The sequence below is a fragment of the Telmatherina bonti genome (genome assembly GCF_933228915.1).
Source record: "Telmatherina bonti genome assembly, chromosome: 15".
Taxonomy (NCBI): Eukaryota; Metazoa; Chordata; class Actinopteri; order Atheriniformes; family Telmatherinidae; genus Telmatherina; species Telmatherina bonti.
In genome coordinates, this window is record NC_136613.1 from 31,091,430 (window position 1) to 31,113,425 (window position 21,996).

A 21,996-nucleotide genomic window follows, 5' to 3' on the forward strand; every position below is an offset into this window, starting at 1 on the left:
ACTTTTAGCTTTAAACTGAATCTTTACATAGCTTCTATTTGTCATTTATTATTTTATTTGGTTATCTACTTATTTTCATGTTTTTTTAAAAAAATTTATTTGTGTTTTTCTCACATTTTATTTTGCTTTATTTTATTACATTATTGCTTTTATCTGTTATTAACTCCGCCAAGGAGAGTATGTTTTACCTGGCGTTTTTCTGTTTGTCTGTTTCTGGTCAAGATAACTTAAAAAGTTATGGACATATTTTCATTAAATTTCCAGGAGTTGTTGGAAATGTGAAAAGGAAGAACTGATTTAATTTTGGTGGTGATCTGGATCTCCGTTTGGATCCAGGAACTTTTTAAAGGCCTTGGTGGAGGTTTTTGCTCTCTGAGTGCTTTTCTAGTTGTTTTTAGGTTTATTTGATTTTTTATTTGAACTTTTGAACATTTTTAAGGCATTGTAGGTAATCCTGGAAGAAGTCCAAACCCCCTTTCTTTCTACTCCCCCAAAGCCACGCCCCAGAAGCCACGCCTCTTAGAAGCCACGCCTCTCAGAAGCCACACCTTCAAAGCACAAAAACGTGAAACGCTCATTCCAGAGGAGTTACGAGTGCGTGCTCCATGTTTTGATGAAACATGAGATTCATAAAGCTAGGATCCTGACTCATAAGTGAATTGTGGGATATTTTATGTGGGTTGCCAGATAAAGTGTTTTTTCCTTCAGTCTGCTGTACTGATCAAGGTCTGAATGTGCAGTTAATCTATCAGCCACATGAGGAAGCTGTTTCATAGTTTCCAGTTTTCCTGGACCTTTCAGAGATCTAGCTCCGGCTGGACAAAACTGTAGCCTGTTGCTGTTCGTAGTTCATTAAGTCACTAATTGATATAGTTTATTTACTCCCAGTCAGTGTTTGAAAACAATAGAAACTAAATCAGTTACCTGCCATTTTTTCCTCCAGTCGCTCTGATCTGCTGCTTCTCATTAACCACGTCTCACGCATGTCCACTCACTGGTTTATCACTGGAGCTGCACTGCTGGGTGGAGACGGGTCTGATCAGCACCGAAGTTACTGGGTGTCAAACTTTACCAATCTGGCCCAAATTGGAACTGTAATGTTTTACTCGACATTATTGTTTTTGTTGTTCGATGAAGGAATTGATTGTCAGAATAAGAATTAAAATTTTGAAGTTCTTCTCTGAAATAAATGTGTTGAAATATCATTTATTAAAATGGACTAGGTATTAAACGTTTTAAATGGATTTCTATTTATGACAGAACAGAATCTTGATATTTACGTTTGGATTATATCATTTGCAGAAATGATCTCCAAATTCCAGCTAATTCCCCAAAATTCCCATAATTCCACTGGAAATTTTTCCATTTGGAATATTTCCACAATATCCTAGCTTTCAGAATAGAGAATTGTTTTTTATTTAAATATGTAATTAAGTTCAGGAATAAGAGAATATTTTCTGTATTTAAACTTTTTTGTCGTTTGAAATGAACAAAAGTGAATATACCAAATTAGCATGTGATATTGTCTCATATTGATCACTTGTCACATATTTTGGATTTAGTTGGAATCATATATTGACAGAATTTGGGTTTATCAGCAAACACTGACTTGACTTCCACTGAATTTATATTAGATTGTATCATGATCAAATTTGTGATTTATACTTTGACTATTAGATCTGATCTATAGATGATTAACTGGTTGTGTTTCCTGTCAAAGTAGACCTAAAGTTTATTGTGGCGTTATTCTGTTATTTTGGGAAGTTTTTATTGATAAATTTGACTAAATGATTTGGGCATATAACCAGAGGATTAGTAACCAACTTGAACACAAACAATCCTGTAGGAGAAATTTTCCACCCATGACACAGTGATCTTTCCCATCTTTGTATAATTCCCTGAAAGCCATAAAAATGAACCTCACTGTGGGACTGCAGGATAGGTATCATCACAGAAGTTAGAATTCATTCTGTTAGCATCATCAGCATCTACATCCTGACTTTTACGGGAATCCAGTTTCCCTTGGAAACTTTAAAAGAAAGCAGAAAGAAGAATTCAGGATGGTATCATAAAAAGACAAATATGAGATCCACAATAGAAGATGTCCACCGTAGCTTAGGGACACCAGGCCATTGTCAGCTCTGTAAAGAGACAGTAAAAAGCAGCCTCTGTTCAAAGAGACACCTCTGTCTCCCTGTAGCGGCTGAATGACATGCTAATGTATGGAAGACTGATACTTGTAGGCCTGGGTTCGCCCTCTGAACTCTGTCAGATCTTTGATGTAAAGGGATGAAAGGACATGGCCTTCCAATCATTCGTCCGTAAGGACAGCCTGTGCGTGTAAGTGTCCTCCACACCCAGAGCCAGATCATAAACGTCAACTTGCAGAGGACAGAAAGAGGGACAAGTAAACGGAGGAAGTGTTGTCATGGCTACGCTTTTCTGCTCCACCCAGGCGTTAAAAGTCGGCCCGCCGTCAAGCTATTGGTGGTGTTTTTGTAGTCTACGATAGTGTTTGCTGGGTTTTGTTTACTTTAATGTATAATATGGATGTTTGCTGGGTGGAACCAGTGGTTGATATGAGACAGTTTTACATGATGATTTACTCTTTGTTAAATCAAATCACACTTAACTTTAAATATCAAAATATAATTTTATTCCTAAACTTAGGCAGACATTTAAATGAAAAACCACCTGTTTTTTTAATTAGACTAGACTTTGTCTAGTGCTGGTTGTCATAACTGGTTCTTACTGGAAACTGGTTGTTGTTTAGATTATTAAGTAAGTTTGTCTTATACCACATGACTGGTTAAAAGAGCCTTCACAATGCTGGGAAAGTTTACAGAAAACTGATTAACAGTGACATTTTTCACACTGCATCTATAAGCATGCAGGAGAGCAGATGTGTTATTGGAGATGTTGAGATTGGAAAACAGACGGAGAATGTGAACCTGGAGATGATGTTGAAGTTGAACATGATAAGGCATCTGTTGCCTGGAGATAATCCGCTTTTCAGAATCAGAATCAGTTGTCAATCACGAAGTATGTGAACACATACATGACATTTTTGCCAGCAGAAGATGTCACTCTAGTGGTTTGTTTATAAAAGGTAATAAAATAAGTAAAAAGTAATAAATAAAAGGGCTTATTAACTCTAGCTGGTCAAAAAATCTGATTAATCTACTTTTAACAAAGCTGGTCTGCTTCTGTGGAAAGTACAATTTATATGGAGCAGTATGAACGGACCACCAAAACAAACGGGTCTGTTGAAACGCTGGGGGTGTCGGTTCAGTTGCAAGTGCAGTTTGCTTGCAGTGTGAAAGCAAACAGACCATCAAGTCAATCAAAAAGAAGTAATGTAGAGCAACACAGTGGGTAGTTCACTGCCTGTCCTCATAGCCTACTACTCAGATTGGTGTGAACTGTATTGGGTTTAATTGAACGTTGAAAAAAAAAACGAAAAAAAAAAAAACAGGACTCTGACTTAATCGGTGATCCGTTATTTATTTCTATTGAACAAACCATATTCTGTCCAAGGTAAAAGTTATTATAACTGCTTGACGTTGTCCATGCGGATTGGTCCTCTTGAGTAATGTGCAAGGGGGAAAACAACCAAACCAAAGTTGAGTGTGAAAATATTCAGAATTCCCAGACCAATCAAACGGAGTTTCCTGACTATCCTGGTTTGAAAAGGTTGAACATGCACCAAACAATCCACAATATGAAGGTAAAGTTATCAACAGGTTTTCTGCACCAGCATTTTTTATGAGAACATCGTCCTCCAAATCCTCAGGTAAAACTGAAGAAGCTGGAGACACTCTAGTCTCTTTAGATTAATCTGTTCGAGGTCCTGCACACAACAAAACAATGAAAGGTGGAGATAACAACCCCATCACAATCCATCCAACCAGAGACCTTCTGACAAGTTCTGTAGGAAAAGACACATTCAGGTCTTCGATTGAGACACTGTGGATAAGAAATGTGTCTTTTTTTTTCAAATCTAATGACAATTTAGGCTTTTCATAGCCAATCTACTACTGGAATTCTCCCAATAAGTGGAAAATGTCTTCAATACCCTGTTAGACATGGAAACATAACAAAACCATTAGACTGTGTTATTGGTATGATTTAGGAAAAATACTGGGAATTTGGTCATTCATGCCCTACAGTATTAGGATTAACTGCAACTTTTGGTACAGCAGGTTCATTTTCATCAAGAGTTGTGAGTGAAAAAAGTGAAAAAAGTGCTGTAACTGAGTTTCCATCTAAAAGGAGAATATAACACTTTGGAGCATGAAATACAAAATCTTTGTTTCATTCAGTTTTCTACATTTTTTTGTGTCACCTGCTTTTTGCTTTTATGATCTGTATTGTTCGAGCTGTCTGTAACTGTAGCTCAGTGTTTGCTTGTCTCTTTAAGACAGTTGTCTCTTACAAATACTGTGCACTAAATTGGATTAAAGTTAAATTAAAGTTGAATAAAAGAAAAAAAACATCCATATAGTCATTTTAGATCCATTAAACCAGTACAGGAGGTCTGGGTATGACATTTAAGGCGGGACCAGAGTAACATCCCTTTCTGAGCTGCTTTCAGAGGAAAAAGAGGTTCAGCAGCCATCTGCAGCCATTCAGTGACGTGTCTAATGCTGATCTATGATGGAAATCCCTGTATGACTGTTATAAAGATCGAAGCCCACGATAACCCAATGGGATGATGACAAATTCTGCCGGAACCGCTCCTTCTCTACCCCCACTGTCGGCTGCGGACCATAAAAACATATGAAACAGACAGATGGGAAAGAAATCCCATTTGCATTGAGAACGCCTCCATCTCTTTCCTTACAAATCATTTAGATATACTCTACCAGACACTGACTGCATTTTCAAAGCTGCTTCTCTTGCTTTCTGAAGGAAATGGGATTTATTTCCCTCATCAGCGCTGCAGTGTTTGTAACTGGTGTCAATATTGTGGGAGCTAAATAAAATTCAGCTTTATTACTTTGTCATGATGGCAAGTCATATAGAAGAAAACAAAGTTCTATTTTATCTAAAAGTAAATTTGAGACAAACCTGAGTCAGGGTTTCTTGTTTCCAGGATGCAGAGAGCCCCACCCTCTGCGACTGACCACACAAAATGTCAGCCCCAGGGCAACACTTGTGGTGCTCTGGCCTGTCGTTTCTCTTTCACTTGAAGTATTTTGGTATCGCAAAGCCTGAACCAACATGATTGGAATGCCTTTTTTCCCTTCTTTTGTTTCCGTTTTTGTAAAGAGGTTCTTTTGTTCTAATGGGATAATTTAACTTGGAATGTTTTCACTTTGGGCTTTTAAACCAGAGGGGGGTTGTGGGCTGTTTGGGGATGTGTGTGAAGAATGAAAAGATGGACATTAGAATTGCGTGGGCTAGATACTGACTCTGTTTGGTCTTGGATTAAACCATTCTTTTCTTGAGTAATAGTGTTAAAATCTTTCCTTTTTCTTCTGCAGTCCACATGCATGCTTTCTTGATGCTAAAGTAATGTAGGATTGTTAGAGGTTTTAGTCCCGATGCTTGCTAACAGGTATTTTGCAAAGCAAACCTTTGAGAAATTGGATATTCACATACATTTTCCAGAGTGACCATTGATGAAACTCAGAGCATACTGCAAACAGGACTTGTGGGGGAACTACTATGTGTTTGCCTACTGCACACGTTGGAAACAATACCACTGTCTTTACAACAAACCCTGTTTGACTTTTAAATTAATCAGTTTTTGTACCATTGCATTAGGGGATTGTGTTGGAAAATTTCTGGATTTCTTGAATTATTTACATGGAATGATTATCAATATCCAAAAAGGCAGGCTATTGTTCATGTTCACAACGTTCATTTCTTGCGGCTTAAGTATTCAATAAGAAGGAGCCGTACATTATACGGTTTTAATGCACGAATCGGAGTCCAGAACACCATGACGCACAATGGAAGGCATGCAGTGCACAGGTCCAGGTTGTTTAATCCACTTACCATGGTCCTACACAGTAAACATTCATCCATTCATTCATTCATTCATTCATTCATTATCCTAACCGCTTAGTTCGATTTGGGGTCGCGGGAAAGCTGGAGCCTATCCCAGCAGTCTTTAGGCAAAAGGCAGGGTACACCCTGGACAGCTCGCCAGTCCATCGCAGGGCCACAGTAAACATTTCATTATGAATGTCAAGCTCTTTTACAAAACTCGCTAAATATGCTAAAGTATAGGAACTATTTCATGTTGGCCTCAATGTAATTTTTATGTTAAATGAATGTTGTTAAGCTACAGCGATTTTCAGTTTCAAAAGCAGCTGATTAACACGTTGCTATGGTGATACTCGTCACACGGTTGTATTACAGTCATCTAACTTGGCAGACTACATTTGCGTAATGCACACCAGTTGGCGTTAGAATTCTCACTGACCATGGTATGATGTGCTGCTAAAGCAGGTGCCGTTGGCACTGTCTGACTTAGAACGATCTATTCAGCTTTGCAAATTTATACTTTTGCATCTGGGTGGAGATATTGTGGATAACTAAACTCATGTAGAAGTAATTACTTATTTTTAACAAATTCAAGGAAAAGTATCCCTTAATGGATATCCATGGCACTACAGAAAGCACATAATTTGCTTTGATTTGAACTTTAATTAAACAAAGTTTGTTTAATTTTTTCAACTAGACCAAGAAACCTTGAACTCAGTGGTACCTTGTGGGGATTTTGCATGTTAGCTCAAGAAGGACTTATTACCTGGAAGGTAAGTGCTGTTCACGGTTCATCTCAGGATGGTAGATTGGATTGAAGTCAAGATTTGATGCGATCTTTTGTTTTTCCATATCTAGGCTCTTTATTATGAACTGGTTCGAATCGATGTTTTTTTTTATTTTATTTTATTTTGTTTTATTTCTCACATGGTCATACAAAAGGTAAAACAAGACTTTACAAAAAAAAAAAAAAAAAAAAAAAAAGTAAAGTTTCCTGAGATGACATTGTTGTGAAGTGTCGTTATACAAATAAAGCTGAACTGGATATAAGCTGATTTTTGAGAAATACAATTATATAAATGGTCATTTTACTCATAGTGCCCAGCACTGATCCTGGTCACTGTGTGTGACAGTGATGTGAAGAGTAAATATCTCTGAATGACAGCTGTACCTCTGTTTGCAATTAAGTAGGTGTAAAAAAGTAAACATTGTTCAAAGCTGTGGTCCCCTGAGGGCCGCATTTAGCTCTCGCCCTCATCCATTATCCTGACGTTTGTGGCTTTGGATTTTGTTCTGTATTTTGATCATGACTCAGCAGTTCTCAGTTTCATTATATCACCGCAGTCTTTGCATGCTTGTATCATCTTGTCTTCCATGAGGCTGGATGGCTTTTATCCTGCCGTTTTCATAATTGCAGCAGATTATTGAGATGAGGTTCCAGCAGGATTTAATCCTGAAGAATTTCCCCTTTTTAATCCATCTTCTTCCTGCACAACTCAGTCTTTCAAATGAGTTTTTAGGCTACAGTGGTAATACACTCATGAAAATGTGTGGTGACAGTCATGCTATGAAGACCCCCAATCACAAAAGAAAGACTTTTTGCCTTCGTATGAAAGTATTTTCAATCCACTTTCTTTGTCAGACATTCCATGCAGACAGCTCCAGCTTCTTCTGTTGGGGTGACAGCCAAACACATGGCATTATTAAAGGTTTCTAGTTGTCACAACAAGCTGGGGTAATAATAAGCATCTTTAAGGCCCTGATGCACCAAACTGAAATAAGGAACCAGCAGTGATGAAAGGATAACTGGGTTTTCCCATGTTTCCAGCATCAGAACAAAAAAACCAAACATTAACAGCAAAAACTGCATCAAACTACCAGCTAGCAATCACGATCCACAGTTGTGTAAGAGGATGTTATGTCTAAATGCTGCAGGGGGAAGAATTAAGCAAAATGCACAAGGTCATGTCCTCATGAAAGGAATTTTTGAGTGAGATGTTAACTAACTTGTTTTCTACCATTGTTGCCATCACACACTTAGCAATCAGTCACAGAGATCATTAAAGGGGTGCTATTATCGTATTTCAAGTTGTCTGAGCTTTTTACAGTGTGACAGTGTTGAATCCTCATCAGACATGTGAACGGCACTGTTTTTTATCACCTAAACGCATGTTTGAGTTTGAGTTCGAGCACTCTCCGTTCGGTTTCCATGGTGACGAAAAACGCGTTGTTTTAGAGAGTTTTTTCTACTTGGAAATCCTTGTGACGTCCCGGGGTATAAGGTTCGGTGATTGGTTACCTTCTACTGGTTAACAAGGGCATGTACAAATACATCAGGCGGGTGGAAAACGTGGGATAAAGTTATTTCCAACGATGGCTGGTGAGTTTACCAAAGAGAGACATCCTGCTGCATTCGTTGCTGTGGGTTGCTGTTTTCCACTTCGTTTTCAGGCTCTGATTCAGGTTCCAACATGTAGGGCTGTATGCTATGTGTTGACATTGTATTTTGTTTTTTTTTATTGAGTTCATATTAGCCTAATCCTTCTGTTTATGAGATGTTACAGTGACGGCGAAAGCAGGTGCGGTGCGCGCTCCCGATGTAGCGCAGTGGCAGGAGGCGGGGCTTAATGCGGAAGAGTCTCAATCCACTCGTTTTGCCCGCAGGCTGATCTGACAGCCTACGGAGAGGGTCGGTCTGAAGTAAATAAAGCGATTTGTGACAATAACTTGATCAATCCCAGCCCTTCTGGTCTCAGAAAAAAAAATCAATTAGTCTGAAATGCACATAACAGTTCCACATTAACTGATCAACTCAACGCTGATTCAGTATCTCCTGTTTGATTTCAGGTGTATGACATGTTATGCACTGAAAGGACCAAGGTGACAGACATTCACTGCTTCAGACATTCAGTCTGAAACACTGTTGGTATTGGTATTGGGCATTGGGTATCAGTCACTGGTTATCGCTCAGCGGAGTTGTCAGGAGTGACTAAATGACATGCAGCAGGCTCTGTCCATGGATCAGCTGAGAACGTCTCAGCTTTATGTTGTTGAGGAAATCAGGAGAACACAAGAGCAGACGGACAACCTTGCCGTAACAAAAACCAGTTCATTGCAAATGGCGACAAGTTGAGTCGGCATGGCAGGTTGGCAGGCGAGCAGGAAGGGGAAGCTGCTGATGCACTGGGACAGCAGATTGGTGGGACAACTTCAAGGCTGCGCAGGAAACGATACGGTGGAGAACTGTGATCAGACCAGAGTAGATGTGCTGCAGTGAATAATGACATTATTGTCATCAGCTGTGTGGGAAACCTGCCGCGTGGCAGGTCTGCCATCAGACCCATGATGGTTTATATGCCAAGATCCATGTAAATGAACCGATTCGAGATACTTTCATCCCCCAACCCCACCAAAATGTCACACACACACACACATGTGTGACGTGATTGATTAAACCAGAGGAAACAGTTTGATTGCTTATTTTAAAAAGAAAATATCTCTGCTCTTATAAAGTGTTAAACATGATTTGCTGTTGCAGGATGTTTTTTTTAAACTGCCTTCACTACCAGGTGAACAAATTAAACTCTTTTTTCAGCTTGACAAATGGACGAACCTTTCTGTTTCCACGCCTAACACACCAGCCGAGGGTGTTCAATGCTTGGTCGACTGAGTAAAGCTTCTGGAAATGACTTCCTTTCTCTGGCATAGTCACAGAAAACCTACTTCATTCTCAGGATCTTTATGAAGTTTACACACATGCTTCCCTCATTTTTGGATGAAGAGGTTGGGAGAAATGGTCCGGTTGACACTGTATGCATCACCCCATGATTTGTGAAGACCGAAACGTCCTTTTTTTGTTATTTTAGCACCAACTTAATATTCTGGATTGTTTAGTTAGATGTGGATGGATGGTGAAAACACAAACACACCTCTGCACTGTGTTAAAGTGTTAAAATGTCTCTACTGTTCTGTTAACAAACACCCTATTAAGTACATTCCTATTCATTTGGGTGGGAGTGTGTTTGAGTGTGTGTGTGTGGGTGTGTGTGTGTGTGTGGGTGTGTGTTGGGGGGGGGGGGGTCTTTCCTGCAGGAAAAGCCACTTTGGGGTTCCGATCCGTATCAGAAATATCTGGTAACAGAGACGTCTGGATTTCCCCTCCGTCTGTTTGCAAGTTTGGACACTCTTCCGATGTTCCTTTGCTTATCCTGACTCATGCTCCTGAACCACACAGCAAAGTTTTTGCCCACTGTGGAATGAGTCACTGAGCGGAAACAAACACAGTGTGAGGCTGACTGACACTGATAGCATCTTTAATAAATTAAAAAAGCGTGTTGTTGCGCTTGTCCGGCAGTATCCGTGACACACGAATGAACTTTTAATCCAAACCTGTTGCACTGCGAGGCTGTGGAGGAAGCAGTTTGATCCACCAAGCTCCGGATGTAAAAGTCAACACAGGATGCTGGAGAAGTGGCATAAAGTCATGTGTCAGCACATCACCATCTGAATATGTTCCTGCCAAAATGGTGGTGATTGGTTTGGACTGCAGTCAAGCTTACGCCTGCTGGGGAGCACAAGTCACCACTGAAAGGCTCGCCAGATGTTTCAGGAGGCGGTGCGGATAGACAATACGCAACCCATCATAGATGTTGAACAAGAAGGGAAATGAGATTTCTGTGTCTGATGAGATGTCGTGCAGTGAACAGAGCAGCTAACGGCATGGCGAACGTTTTAATCAGCATTTGACCAAATATGGAAGCCAGACATGGAGTCTAAGTCTTAACGTTGATATCCGTCCATTTATCATGTCCATTTCATGTTGCCAAACTGGAAGTTTTATTTATTCTCTGTTCTGGCATCCTGGCTTGGAGATCAGAGTTGTGTGAGCAGCACTTTCCAGAGTTTACACCATTTACTGAAATTCTCATAACTTCCATCCCTGCTTCATCTGGGAAAGGACTTCTCTAAAGACAACAGTGACTCACACACAAACAAACACAGACAGATCTAAATCTGGTTTGTATATGTGTTGTGTTGAACCAACATGCCAGGAAGTGACAGACGCAGACTTTCTGGGAGAAAACAAAGAGGTCGCGGGATTAATTCAAAGATCTTTTCCGTGCCAACTCTACAGATGCCTCTCAAAGAAGCATCTGGATAATTTGTTCTTTTCTGTCCTTCCGGATATGGATTCTAATCCGCGGAGTCAACACTGCTAACTCTAGACTTCCGATATCCGCATCGTTTCATCTTTCTGGATAGTGAGAATGACAGTGTTGTCATCACCGGCTGGCCAGCCCCCCCGCCCACCTTTCTGCAAACTGCATTGCTGCAGATGATCAGGTAGCAGACGCAGCATGGCGAATCCCGATGTTCCTAGTTTAGAATGGCTCTCTGTCAGTTTGTCTTGGGTTGGTTTTGGTAGAGGAAAAAAAAATGGTTGGAATCTGACAATTTTTATGACGTGACAATATACGGACCCCTCCTTCCTGCCGGTCTGTGGAGGGAGAAGTTCAGACTTGCTGTGGCCAGTCTTCTAAGGAAACAGCTGGAGAGCAATTCCTGTGCTAACCCTTTCACCCCCTGACTCACCTGGATGTTAAGCAGGAGGAATAAAACACAGGAGCCTTTTTGACTATTTGACAGCAGTCTGAAACAAAAACCTTGGGTTAGTTTTACATGTATGAAGCAGCTGTATATACAGTGCAGTACTACTGTATATACAGCACAGAATGAGTCCTGAACTTCACTTCAGTCAAGTGCTGCATCCGTACTCGCAACTTACTTATGTTGAGCTGCCATCAGGCCGGACAGCGCTGGAAATGGATGGAAAATCTTTACTTATTTCACACAGAGCTTCCTTGTAGCTGATAACACCTCTGTGGTAAATGTGTAGCTAACCGGAGTGGGACATTGTCCTCCGTGACCCTGAAACCCTGCCCATATTAGACAAGAAGGGTCTGGATTCCAGGTGTGGGAGAGTCTCTTTCCATTCCTTTCAGGTCTAGAAAGCAGGTAAATGATTTATCAGAGCAGGGTGACCCTTCCCTTCGTGTTAGCACATGACCACCTGGGACATACCTCAGAAAAAAAAAGTCAATACTGATGTGTGTCCAAATTTTTAATCAATTTCGGTGAATACAGAAAGGTTTTCACTGTGGATCAAGTGCATTGATTTTACTTTTTTATATGCATTTACATTTTTAGTTTTATGCTTTAACATGTTGATTTCTTGTAAAATAGAAATGCTTGCACATCTGGACACGTGTATTCATATTTACTTCACCTTTAATGCTGCACAGCTGATGCAGAAAGCAGAGGTGAGTGAGAGAGCTGAGCTACTTGCTGTGGTTGGATCGAGGTGATGAGGCTGAATTGAGCAGAAAGTAATCCGTTATTTATCTGAATGAAAGTGTGACTGAACATTTCAGGTGTGTTCCTGATGGTTGTGTGTGCAGATAACAGTCCTGTGAATGGACACATAACTCCCACTATAACCCCACAGTTGGCCTCACTGTGATTATGTCTCCCTCTGCTGGCAACATCGGGGAACAGCACAAGCAAAACCTTTTTCCTGACAGATTCATCCTCTTTTCTTTCATCTCAAACACAATCATTTTTGTTTTTTCAGTCTTTGCTCAGCTGAAAAGCAGTTTTAATCTGCCCATGTGTCCCTTTGAAAGTTGTCTAATGTGCTGTTGAATGTCTAATGCCTGTCATTCAGGGAGCATAATCACTGTTAGCATGTTTGTGGTTTCTCTTTGTGCCTTCCCATCAACACCACAGGTGTGTTGAGAGTTTTACAGCAGCTTTGTTGTAACTGATGAAAAACAAACACCTTGTAATGACTTTGTTATCTCCATGATCATGATTAAATCTGGGATTGAGCTACATGCCCTCGTGAAGTAGCTTATTTTTTTCTCGTACGAGTGTTTTGATCAGGTTTCATCTAGCCGCCTGCTGTTGACAGCTCCCATGCATCTTTATGTTTGATTTTCCGCAGGTGTGTTTTTGCCAGCGGGAGCTCCACCTGTCGAGTAAAGTTTGCTTTTTCTTGTTTGGGACATCTGCATCCAAAAGGGAGTTGGGATTGTTGTGAACTTGAAAGTAAAAAAATGATTCATTTTACAAAAAAGAAGCGGCTGTCGTGTTTCTATTAGGAAGACGAGCTCAGAAAGGTGCATGTGCATGTGTAGAGCTTCAGAAATGGAGATTTCCTTACATACCTGGTTTTTTAAGAGCCTTGACACCACGAGCTGATCAGCAGAGACGAGACAGTCAACGACGGGGTTCAAAATAAGTAATTTAATACAAAATTACAAGATATAAGAAAAGAGTACAAAATTATAAGCGCACGTCTGTGTTGTCAGAACGGCTGAGTGAAGTCTCCCGCTTCCGCCTCAGCCACTGTGTATATAACTGTACCATAGTGCGCATGCATGTACATCCATACTGGTGACCTCATGTCTGCAGAACATGTCTAATCGATGTGTCCAGAGGACGACATGACACATAATAACCACATGGCTCATGATGGAAACCATCAAGCATTTGTTGTTTTAATCTCTAAGACCTGAAACACTTTTTCTTTGTTTTTGTATTTACTTTAAATTCTCTTTTGATGCTGTAAACATGGATGTCACGGAAACAGGAATTTGACAGTAAAAGTAGAATTAATTGTAAAATGCAGATCCTGCTGACATGCGGGTGTGTCCGTTACGCTCCACCAGCTCTCATGGTTCCACTGGCAAGTATACAAGAGAAGCAGGGTGAAAGTTGAATGAATTTTGCCTGCTGCAGGTGATGTAACCTGACCTGACAGGTCTCAGGTCACCCCCAGGAGTTCAGCAGTGACTAAATATCCTAAAGATGAAGAAATTTAGTGCTTTTTAAATCCTGATCTGAAGCTCTTTTAGCCCTTTTATACTTTTTATACTATCAGTTAGGACATTCACAGAGAAGCAAAAGCTGGTTTGCAACCTGAAGAAGTTGGTTCTTAACAGGCATTGAAAACATCTTTTGCAACTGCAAACCATAATGTAACCAGAGAGCAAAGGTCAGATTTGTCGGAATGCAACCTGGACGCTCAGCTGGGTTACTTAGTTTCAGTAAAGTTAGACAGCAACACAAATGCTGAGCAAAAAATAATAAATGATCAGAAAGTGAGGAAGAAGGAATATTGTGAAGGAATATTGGTTCTGGTTAAACGGGTGTGAATGTTGGCTGGTTTGCTAGAAAGCAACGGACCCAGAACAGATGCCAGAACCAGAACAGTGTCTGTGTGAAAGCTCTATTTACTTTGTGCCTTCTGCTTTTTCTCTCATTCCTTTTTCTTCATTAAAGGCCTCTAGAGCTAAAAAACAAAAAAATAAAACAAAGAATTCAGGGAGAAAAACAGAATCTGGTGTCTGACGAAGGTGTGTGTCCTGTATGTTATCACCTGGTGCTGTTGTTCACCTATTGACCAGCAGAGGGAGCCATATCTCCATAACTATACCTCATCTCGTGAAGTCTCAGATCTAACATTAGGTACATGGAGCAGCACAGAATTACCTGCCACTAAAGCGCTGATAAAATACCTGCACAGCTTCCATAATACAGCTGCACAATGTCTAGACATTAAAGCTCTATTTATTTGTGCTTTCACACAATTTACAGGTAAACAATTTATACAGAAACTGTTCATCTTTCAGTCCAGTCAGATAGGATTCATCTCAAGCACAAGAAACAATACCGCGTCTGTCACTCACTGAGCGAACAGTGATTATAGCCGAGACGTTTCCGGATGCTCTGACCTGACAGTGTGCTAATTAGTGTAGTCATTACAGGTACAAGAACTCTCCGACTGCTCCCTTTAGGTTGTGAGGAATAATCCCAGGCAGCTGCCTTTCATTCAGTCGCTCACTTCCTTCATCACCTCACCTCCTCCTCTTGTAGTCTGTTTAATAAGCTGTGTGAGCCTGAAGATGATGGAACTATTTATGGTTTCTATGTTTATCGTTAAAGATGGAAAGATAAAGACTGAAGTTACCTTTTACTTTATTGACACAAAATCAATGCAAAGGACTGGACTTGCTGGTGCATGAGTCAGAGTTTCCAAAATATGCATGAATCATGGGGTTTGATTCAATCTCAAGCCAAAGAATCAATAGAAGAACATTTACAGGCCACCGGGGAATTTTGTGGCATTTCAGACATGTTCTCAGGGTTCAGTTTATGTATGCAAAAGCTATCAAGCCTTGATCTGCTCTGCATAAATAATGGTGTTTACATTGAAAATTACATCTGGGCATTGCAGTTAAAGTGTGGTAAAACATCCGCGTCTGTCTTCTGTCTCATTCACAGAGCAACCCGTCCATCTCTTTCTGATACTGTAACTCTTGTTTAGGCACCACAGGCTGTGTTCCCCTGTTGTTATGGAATGCGTCTCATTGCGAGTGATGGCCAAGCTGTTTCTGCTTGCCTGAGCAGGACTGCGAGGAACCCTGCAGGGCTCAGTCTGCCTGTTTGCCTCTTTGTGTAGGATCCTGCAACATGCAGCTATGCTGTCCTGAAAGAAGCAACAAGTAGCTTTGTAGACATTTTTTTTTTTGCACATTTGAAACATTATATCTGGTTTTCACAGGAATCTGCTGCAGGATTGCATGGGAAAATACCCTGCTTGCAACTTGTCAACAAGAAAGGTATTGCACAAGCTTGTGCAATAATTTGGCCTTTCTAGCTAATTAAGCCTAGAACAGCCGATGGGAGATTGAGTTTATGCACAAGACTTCCTCACACATTTCCCTTCTCTATTGTTTAGCTTTTGCGGCTTTTGCATCTTAGAATCTTGAACAGTTTATGGCTTAATGTCTGAACTAAAGGCATTTACGCCACAGGCAAAGTGACCCCCTCAGAACCTGCTCGTGCACGCCACACCAGCTCGCCGATAAGTCTCTGTCTGTGGGAAACAAGACCCCTTTCCCTCCTAACTTGATAGCTGTGACCTCTTGACCTCCATTCTGTTAGCCAACCCCCCCCCCCCCCCCTTCCCCCCTCCCACTTCTCATTCTCTGGCTGTCTCACACACCCTGTGACACACATTCGCTGATCGGAGATCTTACAGAGGCCAGAAGAGATGTCATCAGAATTAGGGTCTTTCATTGTGATGAGCAAACCAGCACAGGGGCCATCTGCAGCTCACACAGGGGTCAGGCGTGTGTGTGTGTGTGTATGTGTGTGTGCGTGTGTTGGTTCAGCCATATGTCCACCATAGTTTGTATATGTTTGCGTGTGTTTACTCTGCTGCCCAGCTGGGACATGCTGTGTGACTGCGACACAAGTGTGTGTGTGTCTGACATGTTTGTCAGCCATGCGTGGGCTTGTCCGTGACCGTCTGTGTCCGTCTGTCCATGCCTTGGAGTTCAGCCGCTGAGACGGTGACTCCACCGACACACACACAGCATGAGGTCAAAAACCCACACTTGCTGAAATAACATCAGTGTGTGTGTGTGTGTGTGTGTGTGTGTGTGTGTGCGTACCAAAAGGCCCTCTAGCTGCTTTAAGTGCTCTCCAGCTGCTCGAAGGGATCACCTTGTGTCCTTCCATTTGTCTAATTTTGTACCTTTCTGTCCATCAGAGATCTGCTTCAGGTTAACCCCCCCCTCCCCCTCGCCAGTTTGCAGCCCACCTATAAACGCCGTATTCTTAAATTATTCACACAAGCTAAATTTAGCGCTGATGAAATGGGCGCTCTGCAGATGAAAGGTGATATCTGAATGACGGCAGTGTGGAGCAGGATCCCACCGTGCGCTGACAGATAATTGGACGCCATCGGCCCCTCCTGGATTATGTCTAGGAGGTAATGTTGGTGTTGTAATTAGTCGATCATTCACCTCCCATTGATGGTCTCGGCCTTCAGACTCATTCCTGGTTTAGGGTTACATGCTTTTGTGTGTGTTATTGTGAGGACAGACACAGGGGAGGCCTGGAATTTCAGTTCATCTGCTTTTCAAACATCTCAGGATTTCACGGCTTACATGCACATTAGAGAAATGCATGAAGAACGCTGCGGTTCAGTTTCTATTCAGCCCTCCGTTGAAGCTGCATTGTGCTGCTCTGCAGGAGGGATGAAAGGTGTCGGGTTTGGTTTTATTTGTTTTGCTTTAAGGGGTGAAGCAACACATTGAGTCAATGATCAGCCAGCTGTAGTGGAGGTATTGTGGTATCTGTGGTAAAATTAGGCTGCTATTTTCCCAACTGAAACCACATTTTACGTTGACTGATGAAGAATAATAGCAGTAGATCCACTGACATGAGAGTTTTATATTGTACAAACAAAACAAAAAAGCTACAACAGTTAAATGTGCGCAGTGTTTTTATCATTAGGTCCATTTCTCCACAGTTTCCAGTTGAACCACATCTTTATACTGATTCGCCACTTGCTGTTATTTTGCTGTCATAATCCCACCTCCAGTAAAACTGTCAGCAAGTGGCATCTGACTCCAGTGTTCTTCATCTTTTACTGTTTTACCTGAGGATGTGGACAGCGATGATCAGTTTTATGCACCCAGAAGCACGTTGGCGCTGCAACAAACTACTTATGGAAACTTTATTTCTTTTTTCTGACCTTTTAAAACTGAAGTATCTCGAGACAACAGATGCTGTTCCTCCCATCACATCTCCAGTAACATGGCTGCTACTGCACACTTGTTGACTTGTCCCATGGAATCAGCCAAATGTATATGATAATATAAATCTGAGTTCAATATGAACTGGTGTACCGCCCAGCATTAGTCAGCAGCATCAATCCAAATTTAGAATAATAGTTAAAGATTGATCCAGTAATAATTAGTAAGAATCTGTTATATCCTCATCTATTTTATGCTTTTTTATTGAATTAATAAGTCATCTTATAATCAATTGTGTGATTTACACTCATAGTTATTGTTGGTCTGTGTGTGGTTGTTAGACAGCTTCTTTTGCTCCCGCAGTAACACAGGTCATGTGGATTCAGGTTGTGACACAGTGCAGAAACAATCTCCTCACCCTAAATACAAACACAAACATGAGATGACTGTTGAATACAGGAGGTGGAGGGTGTGCAGGTATAAGAGAAGGTCAGAGTTTGCAGCATCTGCTGGAGCAGCAGAACAAACTGATCTGGGCTGTTCTGGACCACTCTGGAGCTGCTTGTCCAGGAAAGATGCAGCACAAGCTGAAAGACACAACAAAGTTTGTTCAGTCAGACGCTTTTTCATGTTCCCTGGAAGGAAAAAAGGTTCTGGAGGTTATTATTGTGGACAGCCATCAGCTTAGCTTTTAATTATTCGTTGGTATTATTGAGTTTCCTAAAAAAGGAGATAATTCCTTATCCATACCACTTAGTCCAATTCAGGGTCGCGGGAAGAAGCTGAAGCCTACATCATCAATCATTCAATCATTCATCAATCAGCAGCAATCATTGGACGAGGTGCAGGCCAGGGGACACCCTGGATTGGTCACCAGTTTATTACAGAGAGACAAACAACTATTCACACACACATTCACTTCTAGAGACAATTTATCGTAACCAGTTAACCTGGCATGCATGTCTTTGGACGGTGGGAGGAAACTGGAACCTAAAGGAGATGACTGAATTAATAAAGATGTTTCATTTCATTATATTAGATTTAATATTATATCAGATTTAATATCACCAAAGTCTTTTCACGCTCACAATAAACAGTTAATTTTCCAGATATCCTCCATTTGTTTGTTTTTTGGAGGTGAATGTAGTCATGTCAGTGTAGCAACACACACTCAGTTTGTGTGAAATGACCCTTTAAATGAATAATAGAGCGTGCTGAGGTTGTGGTCCTCTTTAAGGTGAGCTGAAGGAGAGCTTCTAGAAGAAATGGAATTACTTCCGCGTGTCTTCTGGAACATAAAACTCATAAACTCATACTTCAGCGTTGTTGTGTTTTCTGTGTTCAGACTGAAAAATGTAGGAGGAAATGCACTCCTTCCTCCGTCTCCGCGTTGTCTTAAACATACAGCGCAAACTTTTGAAGCCATCTTACTGTAATTACCTGTCCGACAGCACTCTTTGAAACAGGAAATATTGCAGCCGTGTTGTCGTCATGGCTCATGGTCTGCAGTCTGTATGGGCAACAGGAGACATGAAAGACTTGTTGAAAACAGGGACGCAAAGTTTTTTCAAAGTTCAAGGTGTAACTATTTATTGTTTGATGTCTGGAGATAACATGTGCTGAAAGCAATCTGTCCAAGAGTGTGAGTGTACTGTCTGCATTGGATACAGTATTTTATTTTTTGTGTCTTTTTTTATGGTCTTATGAGTTTTCCACACCATAGATAAGCAAACTAAACTATTGTAAGGATGTACATAGCCCGCCATGTCTGATCAGCAAATATCTCACAAAGACAAACATAGAGTAACTTTTTCCTTCATATTTTTTTTATTTAGACTTTCAGAGTGAAGGAAAAGGTTAGAAAAGAAAAAAACTGATGGGACTCACTCAGATTAAACAGGACAGATGAGCTTTCATTTACATGTGGGGTGGGTAATTTGGGTGGGAATGCATCAATGTTCCCAAAAGCCTGCTTTTTTTCCACTGAAATGCACAGCAGCGCATCCTCTCCTATCATGGACTTAATAAAATTGTGGATTAGTTTCTGGTGTTTACTGCCAATTAGGATCTGTTAAGACAGTTAAAGCATAAAGACAGCTCACATGGTTTAGATATAAGCTAAAGAGGATGGAGTTTTCCTCACCACAGCTGGATGATGATATACAGACGCACTCTGGCATCACATTATACCATTTTGTCATAACTTTATTACATAAACCAGCTTTTTTCCAAAGTTCAAGCTCTTTTATTGCCTAAATCTCACAAAACACATACGGGATGTTCACAGTAGTTCTTTAATCAGAAAGTTTGTGGAGTTGTGAATGCAAAGACGTGAACTCCAGTCTTCCTACAAACATCGGTCCCAATGCACAATGTTGTAGGAGGGTGTATCCATTCAGACTGAGATTGCATTCACGCTGCACTTTCGTCAAACGCGCCAAACCTTTAGAATAGTATATCCCCATTCCCACCAAAGGTGGCGCTGCTCTAGTATTTAACAAAAGAGAGGACAAGACCAGTGTGAAGAAGAAAACTCCATTTGCAAGTTAAACATGGAGATGAAACTATGGCTGTTTTGGGTTTTTTATTGTGTCTTATGCAAGTATACTGCAGAAATACACTGCAACAATGGATGCAGTATGAACAACAGACGAGGCAGAAGACCCTTAACGTGATCACTATGTATTTACCCACAATTCAATGCTACGTCAGATGCAGGGAGGTACTTTTTTTTTGTAGTCCACTTCTTTTATTTGGTCTGCTTGAAACAGACCAAATGAACGGATCTACGTTTGTAGGTGGACTTCTTTGGTCAGAAATCCTGATGTGAATGGGCCCTAAGTGAACCAATTACAGGAAATTGACTATAAAGCAAAGGGCATTGTGGGTAAACACAACCAAAACATGGGTGTGTGTGTAGGAAAGTAAACAGCTCTGGTCCAGAGAAATGGATCGTGCTCACATGTGAAGGAACATGGTAAAATTTTGATAGATATATGATCACCAAAAACCCTTAAGCTTTGATGCAGCTCCATGTTTGGTGCTGATGTGGTGGAATCAGAAGTTGTTCTGCAATAACCAACAGATGAAATTAAATAAACAAATAAACAAAGATGAGCCTTTTTCCCTTTTTTTGTATGTTTTGTCTCCTCCTTCAATAATTGCTGATCCGGCAGCACCTCTGGCGAGGAGGGAAACATGTTATCCAATGGTCAAAATGGTTTGCGTGTGAAAACAAACTAAAACCAGAAGAATGTTGCACCCCCCAGTTGTACTGAGTCCAGCTGACTATCCTGGTGTAAAGGAGAAAAAAAGGAAAAAGAATCAAGAAGTTAAACTAAAAACTCAGTCATCCATGTGAAGGAAACAACATGTGAACTGCAGAAAATTAAAAATATCTGCATCCTTTACTTCTTCCTGGCATTTTTTGTAAACCCCCCCCACCCACCCCCTTTCTTTTTTAGCAGTGAACTGTCTAAAAGTTCATTTAAAAGAGGTCACTACAAAGAAAGGTCCATCTTTTTCCATGGCTTGTTATTATACTGTCAGTGTCTGACAGTTTTAGAATGAGTAATTGCTTAGTTAAGAGTCTTGCGTCTGTCCCAGAGGTGAGCCCAGTATAAATTTACAAAACTTGGATCATTTAACAGAATGCATCAAAGAAAGTTTCTGATCCTAAACTATTTTACTAACATTTTCCTTTTTTAGTCTATTGAAATTCACAAAATGCCTGTTGGTTATCTTGTTAACACATTTTACTTGCTCATACCTTTTTTTATGGGCCACACAAACATAATCTTGCAGACAAGGGTCAGTTGGCTCATTAGTGACCCCGAACCATGACAGCCATTTAAAGTCGTTGAGCTTGTTACAACACATTTGTGCATCTCAGCGTAAACGTCTAGAAGCTTTATACAGATGATCCTTATTATGCCTTATTTCAAACACCTGCTCTACAGGAAAGACACACAAGCCTCTATTTCCTTTTATCATTTGTAGTTGTTGAGTGCCTCTGTCAGTCGATCCCATCGGCAGTACAAGAAACCAGTCTGGGCAAGAAAGCAAGGCCTAGATCACTGCTCTGAAACAGACTTCATAACTATGCTGAACAATAAATGGCACCGTGTAGACAATGGATTACTACCTCAATCTAACTTTGGTTGAATTTCTTTAGTTTATGCTAAATAATTAACCGTATTCTACAGATACAATACATTAGCTCCCAATTTTCCCTCATATTTATTCAATTATTCTATTACAATTGTTATAGTTTATGTAAACATGCCCACATATAACAATGGGAACTTTGTTCAGTAATTTGTTGCATTCTGGCAGTTGAGTGAAACTTATTTCATTCATTAGCAGAACCTTTGCTGTCTATCTTTTAAACTGT

General features: G+C 40.6%; 1 protein-coding gene across 1 annotated transcript in view; it reads left to right on the forward strand.

The window, feature by feature from the left end:
- Positions 1 to 21,996, forward strand: part of col18a1a (collagen type XVIII alpha 1 chain a) — an 89,454-nt gene that overhangs the window by 17,878 nt on the left and 49,580 nt on the right. The gene's annotated exons all lie outside the window — the stretch shown is intronic.